Source organism: Psammomys obesus, unplaced genomic scaffold, assembly GCF_907164565.1.
Source record: "Psammomys obesus unplaced genomic scaffold, mPsaObe1.curated_primary_1811, whole genome shotgun sequence".
NCBI classification, from domain to species: domain Eukaryota; kingdom Metazoa; phylum Chordata; class Mammalia; order Rodentia; family Muridae; genus Psammomys; species Psammomys obesus.
In genome coordinates this window covers 8,652,354-8,667,372 of record NW_026586589.1, presented here as the reverse complement: position 1 = coordinate 8,667,372, position 15,019 = coordinate 8,652,354, and the positions used below count along the sequence as shown (strand labels likewise).

At 43.7% G+C, this 15,019-nt stretch overlaps 1 protein-coding gene and 1 long non-coding RNA gene across 3 annotated transcripts in view; both read left to right on the top strand.

Annotated features, from left to right (window-relative positions):
• Positions 1-5,786, top strand: part of LOC129672803 (uncharacterized) — a 7,829-nt gene extending 2,043 nt beyond the window's left edge. Inside the window, exons 3-4 of one of the 2 annotated variants that reach the window (XR_008719557.1) lie at positions 3,476-3,650; positions 4,180-5,786. This is a non-coding gene — a long non-coding RNA (uncharacterized LOC129672803). Of the gene's footprint in view, positions 1-3,475; positions 4,054-4,179 lie in introns of those variants that run through there. The other variant, XR_008719556.1, reaches the window with a different exon arrangement.
• Positions 5,787-7,626: 1,840 nt separating this feature from the next.
• Itch (itchy E3 ubiquitin protein ligase) overlaps positions 7,627-15,019 on the top strand; it is a 90,112-nt gene continuing 82,719 nt past the window's right edge. The window contains exons 1-2 of the mRNA XM_055602210.1: positions 7,627-7,699; positions 12,257-12,333. The gene's annotated coding sequence lies outside the window, so the exon portion shown is untranslated. The remainder of the gene's footprint in view (positions 7,700-12,256; positions 12,334-15,019) is intronic.

The window sequence follows — 15,019 nt, the reverse complement described above, 5'->3', positions numbered from 1 at the left end:
CTATCTATCTATCTATCTATCTATCTATCTATCTATCTATCTATCTATCTATCTACCAACCTACCTATCTATTTATAATTTATGAACCACCTACCTATCTTTCATGTATGTACGTATGTATGTCTTTATCTACCTATTTACCTATCATCTTTCACACAATCACAATTTGTGCTCTCACAATCTGTTCTGTTTGCTTATTTGTCTTCCATTGTCTGGATGAATATTGCTGGTTTACTAGTTCTTTTTTTTTTTTAAAAAAAAAAAGATTTATTTATTATTTATACAACATTCTGCCTGCACATCAGATATTACTATAGATGGAGATGAGCCACCCTGTGGTTGCTGGGAATTGAACTCAGGACCTTCAGAAGAACAGTGAGTGTTCTTAACCTCTGAGCCATCTCTCCAGCTCTACTAGTTCTTCTATAAAGCACAATGCCTTGAATTAGTTTTCAACATTTTCTTTTTCTTTTTTAGTTTTTGAGACAGGCTCTCTCTGTAGCCCTCATTGTCCTGGAACTCACTCTGTAGACTAGGCTGGCCTTGAATTCAGAGATCTACCTGCTTCTGCCTCCTGAGTGCTGTGATTAAAGGTATGTCCCACGACTGTTAGGATTCTATTTAATTTTTAAAGATTTGTTTTTCATATATGTATATACATATATATGCGCATGTGTGTGTGCATGTTTCTGTGTGTTAGCATTGCCACATGCATTCAGGTGTCCAAGGAGGTTGGAAGAAAGCATTGAATCCCTTGGGGACAGAGCTATAGGCACTTGTGAACTATTTGATGTTGGTGCTGGAACTGAACTCTGGTCCTCCGAAAGAGCAGGAAGTGCTTCTAACTGCTAAGACATTTCTCCAGCCCCATTTAAAAATTTTTAATTGGAGACAGGTTCTCAATATGTAATCCAGGTTGGCCTCAAATTCACAATGCAACTGAGGATGATCTCAACTTTTATTTTTAAAATTTATTTCATTTTTTTATCATGAGCTTGTGTGTATGTGATGACAATCAATATAAGTAAGTCCTTGCCTTTCATTTTGCTTGAGACAGGGTCTTTCCTTGGCCACTGTGTAGGCCAGGCTGGCCTTTGAGCTTCTGGGCATTCTCCTGTGTCTGCTTCCCATCTCAGCACTGGAATGCTGCCCTGTCTAGCTTTATGCAAATTATTAGAGCTCAAACTTATGCTTTTGAGCAAATGTTTTACCCATTGGGCATCTCCGGAGCCTGCCCATGAGCTTCTGAGCCTCCTGAGTGTTGGGATTAAAGATGTGTGTCACTATTCCCTGTTGTTTTGTTTTAAGACAGGTATTTCTATATATCCTTGTTTGGCCTGGTACTCAACATGTAGCTCAGGCTGTCCTCCAAGCTTGCAACAATCCTCCTGCCTCAGCCTTCCAAGTGCTAGAATTAGGGCATGAACCACTAGGCCTAGCAAATGTTGTATTTTACACGTATTAGCTAATTTAATCCTCACAATAATACTAAAGATGAGAGGTGTTACTATTCCCTTCTTATAGATGAGGAAGCCAATCATTCTACCAAAGTGGCCGTACGTATTTGATGACATGGCACACTTGAAACACTTAGGGCAAGAGTTAGTGATTGTAATGTAAGAGGTAAGCGTTAGAATTTTAGTTTATTTTATCCACTTGGTCCTTAGAAGCATTTACATGTGCTACTCTGATTATCAGTTGGAAAGAAAGTTGCCATATACCATGTAGGATGCCCAGTTAAATCTGAGTTTTTAGGGTGAAGAAGCGTGGAGGGCAGGAGAGAAGTGAATAAGAACAAAGTATTATGGTATGTACATACCACAATGAAATACAGACCTTTGTGTGCTAACTACAGATTAATGATGGCCAGAGAACTGACTCAGCCAGTAAAGGCACGTGTCATCCTTGGGGCTCACATGGCGGGGAGAGAGAGCCAACTCCTGCCAGCTGCCCTCTGACCTCTATATGCATCCTGTCTAAGCACACGCAGTAAATGAGTGTAGATGTCAAGAGTGTGCAGAGCCCATGAAGGCCAGAGGAGTGCGTCAGATTCCCTAGATTTGGAATTACTATTGGCTGTGAGTGGCCTGATATGTGTGTTTGGAATTGAACTTGGGATTTCTGGAAGAGCAGAAAAGAGCTGCCTATGGCTGAGCCATATTCCCAGCCACCCAAGGTTTTAAAATGTAATTTTAAAATATTTTGTATTTGTTATTAGTGTGTGTGAAGTGTGGGAGTGTGGTGGTCAGTAGACACCAATATTCAGGGGTCTTCCTGAGCTCCCTCCATTGTGTGGGTTTCTGGTTTCAGAAACCAGAAACGTCAGGCTTCTGAACTGTTACTTGCTGATCCACTTTACTGGCTTTAATGTAGGTTTTAAACAGGAGGATTCTGAGGAAGACAGTGCTTGTGAAAAAACAAAGAAACAAACAAAAAGATAGTTGGGAGAGCATGGGCAGGAACTTCTCAAAGATGGCGTGGCCTTTATAATAGCCATGCATATACCATTTGGAGACTATTATCCTCAAAGTGTTTCTAGAGAACCTAATGAGATGCCAGTGTGGTTTCTGAAGCCATTTGACAGGTTTACAATTGATAAGGAAAAAGTATAGGTGATTAGAAATGGCAGAAAGCCCTTTGCCTACAGAACCATCGCTCTGTACCCCACTGTTATCTTCAGAGACAAGGTCTAATGTACCAGGGCGGGCCTCACACTCCCTGTGTAGTAGACAAGGATGACTTTACCCATCCTCCCATCTCCACCTGCCCAGTGCTGGGATTACAGGCATGTACCATTATACGTGGTCCGAAGGATGAAACCTAGGGCTCCACGCCTGCTAGGCGAGCACTCTACCAACTGAGCTTACACCCTCAGCTCCCAGGCCGTAGGCCTTCACTGGTCTCTGGATCCAGATCCAGGCTCTCTGAAGGCCTGGCAAGTGTCTCTCTCCATTAGCACAGCTTTTCAAGCCTTCCCTGCCTGTGGCAATTAAAAGTGGAACAAATCCAGGCAAGATCAGGACAGCAGCATGACTAAGTGCTTTTTCTAGGGAAAACCAGTAAGGGACAGGTGGCATGTGGGCCACTAGGCTGTCTTTCTCAAATGGGCTTCCTTTTCTCCCCTCCTCTTCTCCCCCCTCTTTTTTTTTTCCTCCTTTTACCCTTCCTTCTCACCTTCTTCCTCTTATTCCCCTTCTGTTCTTTCAGACAGGGCCTCGTTCTCCTCAAGCTCTCCTCAAACTCACTATGTAGCCAAGGGTGACCTTAAACTCTTGATCTTAAAGTTCAGATAGTACAGGCATCTAGCCCCATGCACTTCTGGACACCCCCATCCCTTGCCTATAGCCAGCTCCTTCAGACTTCCGGCCTTTGCTGTAGTGCAGGTTTGGTTCTTTCCTGGTATGCTAGGTAGAAGAAAAATGAAAGTAGTTTGAGGTTTTATTAACCACTGTTTCTGCATTTTAATTTTTTTAAGTCAAGCCAAGACTGGGGTGAGTTCCGAGTCAAGGAACCTGAGAGCCAGAACCACACAGCGTGAAAGAATGAGGAAATGCCCTGGCTGTGATTTGCTGTCTTGACCAACACAGCTATTTGGAGAAACACCCAGTACTTGTTTCAGATCTGCCTGACTCTTCACAACATCCTGGAAGGTGGGCTTGTAGCCATCCTGGCAGGAATGAAGACATCAAAAGAGATGCTTGTACCCCTCCCTTTAGCTCTTGAACTATGGGTACAAGGGAACCCAAGAAATGAGAAACTTCCCAGGAGTCTCAGTCTGGTGAAAGCAAAGGCTGGGTTCCTGGAGCCAGGTAGAGGAGAACTTGTCTAGCAAAAAGGCTTCACACAACCCTGCCAACTTACCAGACCACCTTTCAAGAGAGACTGGAGCCCAGACAATGCCCCCGGGCAAGACTCCGCCTAACCGTGATGACTGATTTAGGCATACCCATTGCCCTCTATTTAAGCCTAAGCCTCATGTCAGGGCCCTAACGCTGGACTCCAGGGGCTCACCGTACCTCTTTGTTGTTCTCAATGCATTCCCGTTGCAGCCAATCTCCCTTTTCGCTTGTTGACATTCTTTTGTCTCTTTATTTGGCTATTTGGCTTTTGGGGATAGATGCGATAGACTAGCTTGTCGGGGCTGCCAGGCCTGAGCTGACTCTCACATCTCTGTTACAGGATCTACTGCTTTCTTATGGCGATTTGGTTGCGGAGGCTCAGAGGACTATGTCTGAGACTTTGAAAACAATGTCGCACTGGCCACTCCCTGAGAGTTTCCCTTGGCCAAGTTACTTTTCGTTCCTCTCCCTTTCCTGGGTTTTCTAAATTCTCATTCTAAATTCTCAGGAAAACTTTTATTTACTTGAGTAAGATGATAACTGTTAAGTAATCTCAGCTTAGTTTTACAGAACCTTGACCTTCATAAAACAATAGAATGTGTACAGCCATTCCATGTTCTTTGGTTCCAAGCATCAGATAACACAAAACATGTAAGTTGCTATGATGTTTAACTTGTAGAAAAGTGGTAAATTTGTTACTTGTTCTAGGAGGTTTGTCCCAGCCGCCTCCCACTTTTCCTTTCTTGTAAAAGCTGCTCATTGGGCTGGAGAGGTAGCTTGGTGGGTAGAGTGCTTACTGCACAAATATGAGGTTGTGGTTCCCAGCACCCATGTAAAAAGATGGGGTGGTGGCACATACCTGTAATCCCAGCACTGGGGAGACAGAGAAAGGAGGATCCCTGGGGTTTGCGGGCCAGCCAGACCAGCTGAATTGGTGAGCACTTGGCATCTACCTTTGTCCTCTGTGCCCCGCCCCCCCGACATACAGACACACAGACAAATACAGACAGACACACAGACACAAACACACACAGACACAAAGACACACACACACACACACATAGACATACAGACACAGACACATACAGCCATACACACAGACAAGCACATACACAGACATAGACACACAGATAGACAGACAAACATATAGACACATACAAATACACAAACTTTGTGCTCCCAAGTTTTCTGAGATGGGGCTCTGATGAAATAGGCCCCAAGTAGATGCAGGAAGGTCGCAAAGGGCAGAGGTAATTGCCAAGTGCGATAGGCCTCATCTCCTCGGGATGTCAGTCTCTGAATAAAACTGGTTTCCTTTTTTACCTGGTCTCCTCCCCCGGAGGAGGGCTAGCAGTTGGACATGGGGTCAGTAACGGCAAGTTGTTGGGAGAAGGACTGGATTTTTAAATCTATATTTTCCTGAAGTTTGTTTTGTGGACTTGCTAGTTCCTGCCTCACAGATCAGAGCTAATTCACGCCCTTGACACAGACAGTAAGGATAAGGCAGCACAGTTCAATGAATCAAATTTTGATTCCTGGTCATCAACATAACCTGGAAATGTGTTAGAAATGCCCATTCTTGGCCTCATCCCAGAGCGCTCTCTAAGAACATCTAGGGGTTGGGTCCATCTCAGGGACACAAAATACATATAGCATGTCCAAGTCCTACATCAAATACCCAGAACAATAATTTAAGAAAAAAAGAGACATTCTTGGGGGAAGCTGGGAGTGTGGCTTTTGACTTCCAGCACCTTGGTTTTACCCACGATCATGGAATTTTAAAATTGTGGGCCTGGCCAAGCAATCCACAAACCTGATTACTTGACTTCAATCCTTGCTTGATAACTGGATCCCAGAGTGGGAGGAGAGACCTTGTTCCTGGATGTTGTCCCCTGACTTCCACACTAAAAATAACAAATAAAAATAAAAATAACCCAGGCAAGCTAAGTCTGGTAATACATGCTTGTAATCTCTGGGCGAGTTGAGGGTGAAGAATTCCGAGTTTGAGGCAAGCTTAAGCTGCATAGTGAGAGATTGTCCCCCAAACAAAGAAAAATTGTCAATACAGACTATCTGGAACTAGGTCACTTGGCTTGGAACTTTGATTCCTGGCTTTGTGATCTTAGGCCAATTAGTAATTTCCTTCATACTCAGTTTTCTTCGCTGTATAAAGTAGTAAAATATATTTACAGTATTTTGTTAAAATATCTTATAGTATGCCTGGTGACAAGAATCATCTGGGATGCTAGTTAAAAAACCCAGATTCCCCTAGAGGACACCACCCTCGTCAATTGGGCCTCATCAATGCTAGGTCAGTGCTTTACTGGTGGGCGACATCCCGAGCCCTTACAGCATACTTCCTAATAGGAGAAACATTGGTTAGAAGTGCCAAAGACAATTTAAATACTTAAAAAAGTCCCCGAAAACCAAAACCCAAAAACCATGTAACCGCAGCTGGCCTAGAACTCTCTGTCTAGACTTGGCTAACCTTGAACTTAACAGAGATCCAATTGTCTCTGTCTTCTCACTGAACCTGCAGCTTGCTGTGTGGTCTAGACTTGGTTGACTAGGGCCCTCCTATCTCTGCCCCACCCCACCCGCTGCGCACTGGGGGACTATGCCAGTGTTTACATGGATGCTGGGGATTCAAGATCAGGTCCTTGTGCTTGCATGGCAAGTGCTCTTACCCACTGAGCCATCTTCCCAGCACAGACTCTATTTTTTTAATGAACTCTCCTAGCACATAATGCATACTATGGTAGTTTCAAAGGTATTTCAAAAAGTGTAAGTGACTTTCTAGATGGTTTCCCCGAGAGAAAACAGTATAGACAATAATGGCTAAGACTAATTATCAAGTGCTTAAGTAGTGCCTCTGACTATTAGTACTGCATTATTAATTCTCACAAACACTTTCATGAGGGAGGTTGGGGAAAGACGTAGGTCCAATTGCCTGGGTTAAGAAAGCCTACATGAGCCAGGCAGTCATGGCGCACACCTTTAACCCCAGCACATGGGAGGCAGAGGCAGGCAGCTGTCTGTGAGTCCGAGGCCAGCCTGGTCTACAGAGCAAGCCCCAGGACAGCCAAGGCTATACAGAGAAACTCTGTCTTGAAAAACAAAAAACAAAAAACAAAACAACACCACAAAAAGAAATCCTACATGCAGCTTAATTTAAGCAACCGAAGAAAGTAACTAATGGCATTTCCCCCGCCCCCCACAACTTCGTTGTAAGGATTAAGAAATATGCTTTTCAGTTTTTAGAACTCCTACCGCGTTGGCACTGTCAAGCTGTCACCCTCCTAGGAACGCCCTGTCAAAAGGTAGAGAAAGGAGAATTTGAACCTAATCATTTTAACTCCAGAAGGATTGCACTGGCACAGTGATTTCCAAATTGTGATTCCTGCTGTCAGTATTATCACTAGAGAACTTGTTAAAAATGAGAATTATAACCCCACCCTTCATCCCAGATCTACTGAGTCAGAAACTGTCAGAGGAGTTCAGCAGGCTCTTTTTAAAAAGCTGTTCAAGTGATTCTGAGGCACACTAGGGTTTGTTAACAGTCTTCAGAGTTTCTTGTAGAGGAGGGTTTTAAAAAAGGAAAGAAGATGGAAAGAAAAAGAAGAAAAGGACAAAGACTTGGAGATGTAGAGAGCAAGGTTAGGTCTACTTCACCTGGAGGTGAGGAAAAATGATTTAGCAGACTGGTGCGCAAGGCCTGCTGGGGCCTGTAGTCCCGACTGCGCCTAAGAGGACGCGCCTGCGCACTGGGTGCGAACTCACTCTAGTCGCTGTAGTCGGGGCTCGGGACCGGCTGCCATCTTAGTGGAGGGACTGAGGAGTCGTCGCCGCCCCGAGTCCCGGTAAACACCCGCGGGCAGACTGGGGTCAATTCAGTGGTTAGGAGGGGGCTCGGATGAAAAGGCATGAGGAATGCGAGGGGTAGAAGGAGAGCGGCGCGAGTCGGGACCTGGAGCCGGGGCTGCTCTTCCCACAGCCGGTGGCCGTGGGGGGCGCCCGGAGAGCCGGCTGGTGGCCCGAGCGGGGCGGCGGGTGGGTCAAGCGGGGCGAGCCGAGCTGCTAATGCCCGGCATAGGCCCCCCTCCCCGAGCCCGTGGCCCCGCGATCGCCGAGTTGGGAGAGAGCCGAGCCGCGGCGGACGTGGGCAGGGTCCGGCCCCGCGCCCTGCTGCCGCGCCCGGGGGCTTCTTCCCCGCGGCCCGGCCTACGCGCGGGGCCCGGTGGCAGCGGCCCGCCCGCGCTACGTGGCCCTTGGAGGGGCGGCGGCCGGGCCCACCTGCCGCCTGGCAGGCTCTCCCGAGACTTTGCACGCTCCCACTCGCGGAGGACCTTCCCCAGGAGCTGCCTCCCCTTCTGTCTTGCACTCCCCTCCTCCCTCCATTGTCCCCCCTCACGGTGGTCCCGGCCCAGGCCGGCGCCGCCGACTTTTGCAGACGTGGAGCTGAACCGAGTGGAGTCCTTTGTACCGAGAGCATACTTTTCTTTAGCGAGGAGAAAAGTGTATTTAAAAGGGGAAAGCCTGATGTGGGCATGACTTTTAAGTGTAAGACTCCAGTTTTGAGACATGGTTCCGGGCTGCAGCTTCAAAAGAGAAAAAAGTAAAATAAGGGTCAGTGCACTCGAAGTAGGCATTGGGCCTAAAGTTAGAGATGTGACCAGGTGAACTTTCGAAGTGCCCGAAACTCAAGATTTCCCAGTCACTGCTTTTCTTGACTGTGTAAGACTCCTAACGTTGAATTTTCTGCTTCTCTTGAACAGCTGCAGTAGTCTTGTTCTGAAGGGAGGAGTGGGGAGAAAAGAGTGAGGTGTTTTGTTTTTCCCCCCTCAAAGTTACAGAACACAATCTAGCCACCCATCATTATGTTCTTTAAGTGCAGTGCTTCTCTTGTGTCCTTATCTTAGGAAAGTAGGTAAAGAAAGGCTCTGCGTGTTCGCTCTCAGGGTTAGCAAAGGGCTTGGTTCTTACCTGAATAAAGGTTTTTATTTGGGGGTGGTTCAAAATTGATGAGATTCAGCCTCGTGCATCACAGGTTTACTTAAGACTTAATTTTGCAGGTTTAGAATAGTGAACATACTTTGTGTGAGTTCAGGTGATCAGACTGTAGATGTCACCAGGATAAAATATGAAACCAAAAGCAGGTTCCTAATACTTTCTTTTATTGTATTCTAGAGTAAATACACCCTACATTCTTTTCAAAATAGCTTTACATTCAATAAGAGACAGGGCGACTCATGGTCCCAAAATTTGTCCATTAGCATAATTACAAGAGTTTAAAATTATTTTTGTTTTGTTTTGAGACATGATCTTGCTGTATAGCTCAGACTGGTCCAGAACACACTGTGTAAACTTAGGCTGGCATTGAACTTTATTTTATCTCCCTGCCTCTGCCTCCTGAATGCTGGGATTTTAGGTACATGCCACCAAGGTGGGCTCTGGAGACATTTCAGATTTGTTTATTTGTGTGTGCGCACCACATGCCATGACTTGAGTTGGAGGTCAGAAGATAACCCTCAAGACTGTTACCTCTTCCTGTGTCCCAGGGTTCAAATTCAGGTTTGTAGAGCAAGTGCCTTGACTTGAGCTTTTTTGCTGGACCAGGAGAGATTTTTAAAAGTGTGCAGCTCAGTTGGTAGAGTGCTTGCTTACTCTACACAGCCCAAAGTTTAACTCGCTGCAGCATTGGGAGGGGAGGCCAGCAGGGACTACATGAGACCCTTAAAAAAAAAGTAGATGTTCATAGGCCTCATTTCCGAGATTGATTGATAATATCAATTTATTTAAAAATATGTCTCAGGTGGTTGGGATGGTGCTGGGAACCACTGAGTCAAACAAGAGTATGGCTATACCAAGAACAGCTCAAAAAGCTAAGCTTTGAGACAGGAGAGGAAATGGAAGAGGCCAGTGTGGGAACTGTTGAAGGAAGTGGCATGCCCTATCTATGGTGGTTAGGCTTGGTGCTGTGGGAACTCAAGGTCAGTTCAAGCCTGGTCAACATAGTAAGTTCCAGGCCAGCCAGAGCTACATGGTGAGACCCTGTCTCAAAAAGTTGCCTGTGGATATGAAATTCTAGAGCAGTGGTTCTCAAAGTGGCTGGAAACCCTTTTGGCAAATCTCTGCCTCCAAAGATATTTACAGTTCAGAACAGTAGCAAAATTACAATTATGAAGTAGCAACAAAAATAATTTTATGGCTAGAGGTCGCCACAGCATGAGGAACTGCATTAAAGGGTCGCAGATTAGGAAAGTGGAGAGCTGCTCCTCTAGAGGATGAGTAGGAATGTGGTGGAGGTGAGGAAAGGGAAGGCAGTGCAGGAAGGAAATACATTACTGTCTTGAGCAAGGCATTTATGTCCCTAGGAGGAGTGTGGGAGAAAAGGAGGTCAGTGAGCAGGAAGCAGAGTGGAGGAGAGCGTGTGGGACTCAAGGCCAGAAAGGTAAAAAGAGCCAGTTCTAGAAAAGTTCTAAGTACAGCGCTAACAGTTTTGAATTTTATGTTGTTCAAAATAAAGGTTTTTGGGAAAGGAAGTGATGTAAGTTGGTGTTTTTTTTTTTTTTTTTTTTTTGAAAGATAGCTCTGGTGATAAAAGTGAAAGGGTGAAAGTGACTGGCAGCAGTCTCCCTTATGAGTGACAAAGGCTGGCCTTGGTGGCAGGGCTGATTAAGGGTTGGGCATCTCATTTTGCTAATATAATAGTGTGCCATGTTTTTGAATGAGGATTGTTAAGGGCTAGTCTGCTTGAAGGGTTCCTTTTCTCTTAGAATATGTTTGTTAGCATCTTTGAGAAATTAGAATCAGAACAGATGCAATTTGGAAGAGAACTTGAGTTTTGAACTATAATTTATTACTTTCAGCACACCGATCCACATTTGGACAATGCGTTTTTTCAAGGCTCAGAAACTTGGTACTTGAGCTTTATAGTTGGAAGAGATTGCTTCATAGTGGCAAATATGTTTTAGGTTGTAGGCTAACTTTGATTAGAAATAGCTTCTGTAATTACTGTTAGGGAGGATTGTAGCTCATGCCTCTAATCCCAGCACTCAGGAGTATTGACAAGTCAGAAGGATTGACATAGTGAATTCCAGGCTAGCTTGAGACCCCCCCCCAAACAAATCCAGGTTAGTGTGAGACCCCCCAAACAAAACAAAACAAACAAAAACCCAAACTTCTCTGGGGAATTATGATTGAAGACTGATATCTCAAATGGATAGTTATCTGGTAGGTAGTATGTGTATGTGGGGCATTTGTATGCCGTATATATAATATTCTTACACTGGCCCAGTTTCTTAGCTTTTTGTTTTTGTTTCTGAAGACAGGCTATCAGTATGTAGACCAGGCTTGAACTCACAGAGATCCATTTCCTGGCTTACATTACATAGCTAATTTCAGGCCAGCCAGACATATACAGTGAGACAAAAAAAAAAAAAAAAAAAAAAAAAAGGAAAAAAATTTAGAACCAAGTGTTACAACTGTGTTGTTCTCTAGATTACTGCAGTGAATGTATGCTGCTAAGAGCATCTGATGTCGGATGAGAAAAAAAGTCCTTCTAGTCTGTACCTAGTTATTGTTTAGAGTTTAATGAATAAGTGAGCCTAGAAGTGAGTTTAGTTTACTCCTTGTGACTCAGGAAATTGAGCTAGTACTAAAAGGAAGCTGCAAGTGTCCAGGCTCCTTTTCCTTTCTTGTGACTTACCTCTCTTAGTTTGGGGATTGGTTCCATTAAAAGAAGTAAGGTAAAAGTATTTAAGTTTGTTTTTCTTTCTGTATTTATAGTGCTTAGCCAAATTACGGGTTCATAATTAGTATTCAGTAAAGACATGCTAATTTTTGTGCTGTAAATGATACTGATTTTAGAATGTATGTAGATCAGTAAGGGGACATATGGTGGCCTTGTGGCCTTCCCTGGATGAGAGGTTTGCCTCATCTGAAAATACTAGGTTGTAACTGGGTAGCAGCAGTCGTCAGATGCTGTCTGAGACCTCTCCTCCTCCAGTCTGGTAGTGCAGCATTGTTGGAAAGTGGCTGCCAGCTCAGCTCTTTTGCTGCTTTTTAAAACTAAAGATACTCAGATTTTTTTCAGTGCTTCTCCCAACCTTCCCTTCTGTCCCAAGGAATGTCTGTGATCTTTGTAGAGAGAATATGTGTGTATATGGCCATCCTGACTTTGCAAATGCCCATCATATCCAAGTGGGTATTATCCCTTACTGTGTATGAGTTATTATGCTAGAAGTTGCCCTTTTATCTTATCTATGCTGTATAAAAAAATCTTTCTTAGGGATGTATTTTTTTTGGAGCCTTTATGCTGGGAGAAATAAAGACCTGTTTTGTGAGATTCCCAAGTTGATCATGTATCTTTCTGTTTAACCAGAGTACTTTATTAATGGACCCTACTTCTCTTTCAGGTAACATGCATTTCACAGTGGCCTTCTGGAAACAACGCCTTAACCCAAAGAAGTAACTCAATCAGTGAGAACTTCAGGTGTGGTGACATTCCTTTGAAAGACACTTGGGGGCAGTGTGGAGCAGAGGGCAAGTCCTGGTCACATAACTGCTGTGGAGAGCTGTGTGGGAGAGTGTTTGTGGTTACATCAGTTGGCTTGTTCTGCTTGTGCTGTGTTACAGATGTCTAGACATAGGCATGTGATGGTTAAGAGGAGGGATTGCTAGGCGTCGTGGAGCACACCTTTAATCCCAGTGCTTGGAAAGCAGAGGCAGGTGGATCTCTTAATTAGAGGCCAGCCTGGTCTACAGAGTGAGTTCTAGGATGGCCAGGGCAACACAGAGACCCTGTCTTGGAAAAAAAAAAAAAAAAAAAAAGAAGAAGTGGAGGAGCATACTATAGTACAGAAAATAGAAAAGAGATTTGGGCCCTGATTTGATTTTGCATTGACAAGTCTGTAACTTTTGACAATTTTCTTAGTCCTGCTGGCCTCAGGTTATCTATCTTCTGTATATATATATTTAATATATATATCCCTCTCTGGGATTATTGTGTGGACTTAAAACAGTATACATTAAATCTTCAGAATTGAAAATAAAGGACTGGGGATATAGTTCAGTTGCTAGTCTAACATGCATGAAGCTCTAAGTACAAACCCTATTACTGAATTAATTGGGTATAATGGCACAAGCCTGTGATCCCAGGACAATCAGCAGTTCAAGGTCGTGTTTGGCTATATAGTGAACTTGAGGCCTTCCTGGGTTACATGAGACCCTGCCTGGGGAAAAAAAAAGAAAATAAAATTAATTCATAGCTTAAGACATCTAGATCTATAAGAGGATAAATTGGTACTGTTATCATAAGGAAAATATTATAAGATAGACTTACTATAACAGGTCAGACGAAGTAGAACTGGGGGTTGTCTTTAATTCCAGCACTCAGGAGGCAGAGGCAGAGGTGGTCAGGTCTTTGTGAGTTCAAGGCTAGCCTGATCTACATAGTAAGCTCCGGGTCATAGTGAGACCCTGTCTCCTTTTAAAAACACAAAACAAAACAAAACAGAGCAGAGAAAGATCAGGGTGTTCGTGACAAAAATCTAAAATGAAGTAGTGCAGGTGAAGGTGAACTATTAGGTAAGGAAACTAAAGAGAAGAGTTGGAGTATATGCCCAAAGGAATTACAGCCACTACGTCTGAGAAATACCTGTCCTGCTATAGATTTGTTGCAGTGTTTATGTTGGTCAAGAGAATAGAAACATAGACATGTCTGTTGATGAATGAATAAGTGTAAATTATGTATATATTTTATGTATACATATGTATGTATGTATTATATGGAATATATTTAATGGTGAATATGCATAATAGGAAGTACTACCTGGCCTAAACAAAGAAGGAAATTTGCCCATTTGGGATAGCATAGCTGAATCTGAAATTCTATCAGGTAAATTAACACACGGACAGATACATGATCTCACTTGTATTTAGAATAAAGAAAAGTCACTCTTAGAAATGGAGAGTAGGGTGCTACCAAGAGTTAAGTACAGAAAATGTGGAGATGTTGGTCAAATGATACAAACTTAAGAGTTAAAAGAATAAAATTTGAAAACCTGTTGAGCATAGTGGCTAATTACGGTAATCCCAGCTCTTGTAAAACTGAAGTAGGAAGCTTGCGAATTTGAGGTTAGCCTGGACTGCCTGGTAAGGCATTCTCTCCTCTTAGCCCCTTCAGAACCTAGTAATAATAAGGGACTTGAGATTCACTAAAAGAGTAAAATTTGGGCTGTGGAAATGGGTTGATTGGTGTAGTACTTTACAAACATGTGGATATTTGGGTCCCCAGAACCCACCTGAGAAGCCAGGCAGGCAGAGTGGCTCAGGCTGATACTTCCCACAGTGGGAGCATGGGGCAGAGACGGACAAATCTCTGCAGCTTGTTCACTAGCCAGCCTAGAAGAACCAGTGAGCTTCATGGTCACTGAAGTGGTCTCAAAAAATAAGGTGTAAAACTAAGAAAAGACCTGACAGTTGCTTATGGAGCCACAGCCATGTGGCTGTGTCAATGTGCCTCTTCTCTGAGTTCTTGCTTTCCTTTTCATTTATCTCTTTCCAAAGCATGCTTTCTCTGATACTCTGGACTTTCTTATTCTTTTTTCTATGAAGTTATGACTCCCTCCCTGTTTTAGCCATGCTGCTGTTTGTCCATGGCTAACCTCCATTGCTGAACATGTTGGTTTAAATAACATGGCCTTTTCTCTTTCTCTTTGTCATTTTCCTTCTCTTGACAGCTGCTGAGATTTGCAGCTTGCCTATTCTGGGGTTTTAAATTCTAATAAAATTCCTCTCAGGCTTAAAGAGAAAGAACAAGCAAGCAAACTACATCTGTCTACCTCTAGCTATTCATATACACAAAGTATATATATATATTTATATATATTATATATTACCCATATTTATGTAATATATATGCCACACCACACCATACCACACATACATGAGTGAGCACACACACATATATCATATCACACACACACACACACACACACACACACACCGCAGAGGGGATGGTGGGGGCGAGCAGTGAAATGCAGCAGCAAATAAAAGCGTTTATTGAGCAAGCCTGATGACCTGAGTTAGAATCCTACAACTCATGGTGGAAGGAGAGAACTGACTCTCAGAATTTTCCTCTGACTACCATATGCACGCCCATACTCATACATATACAT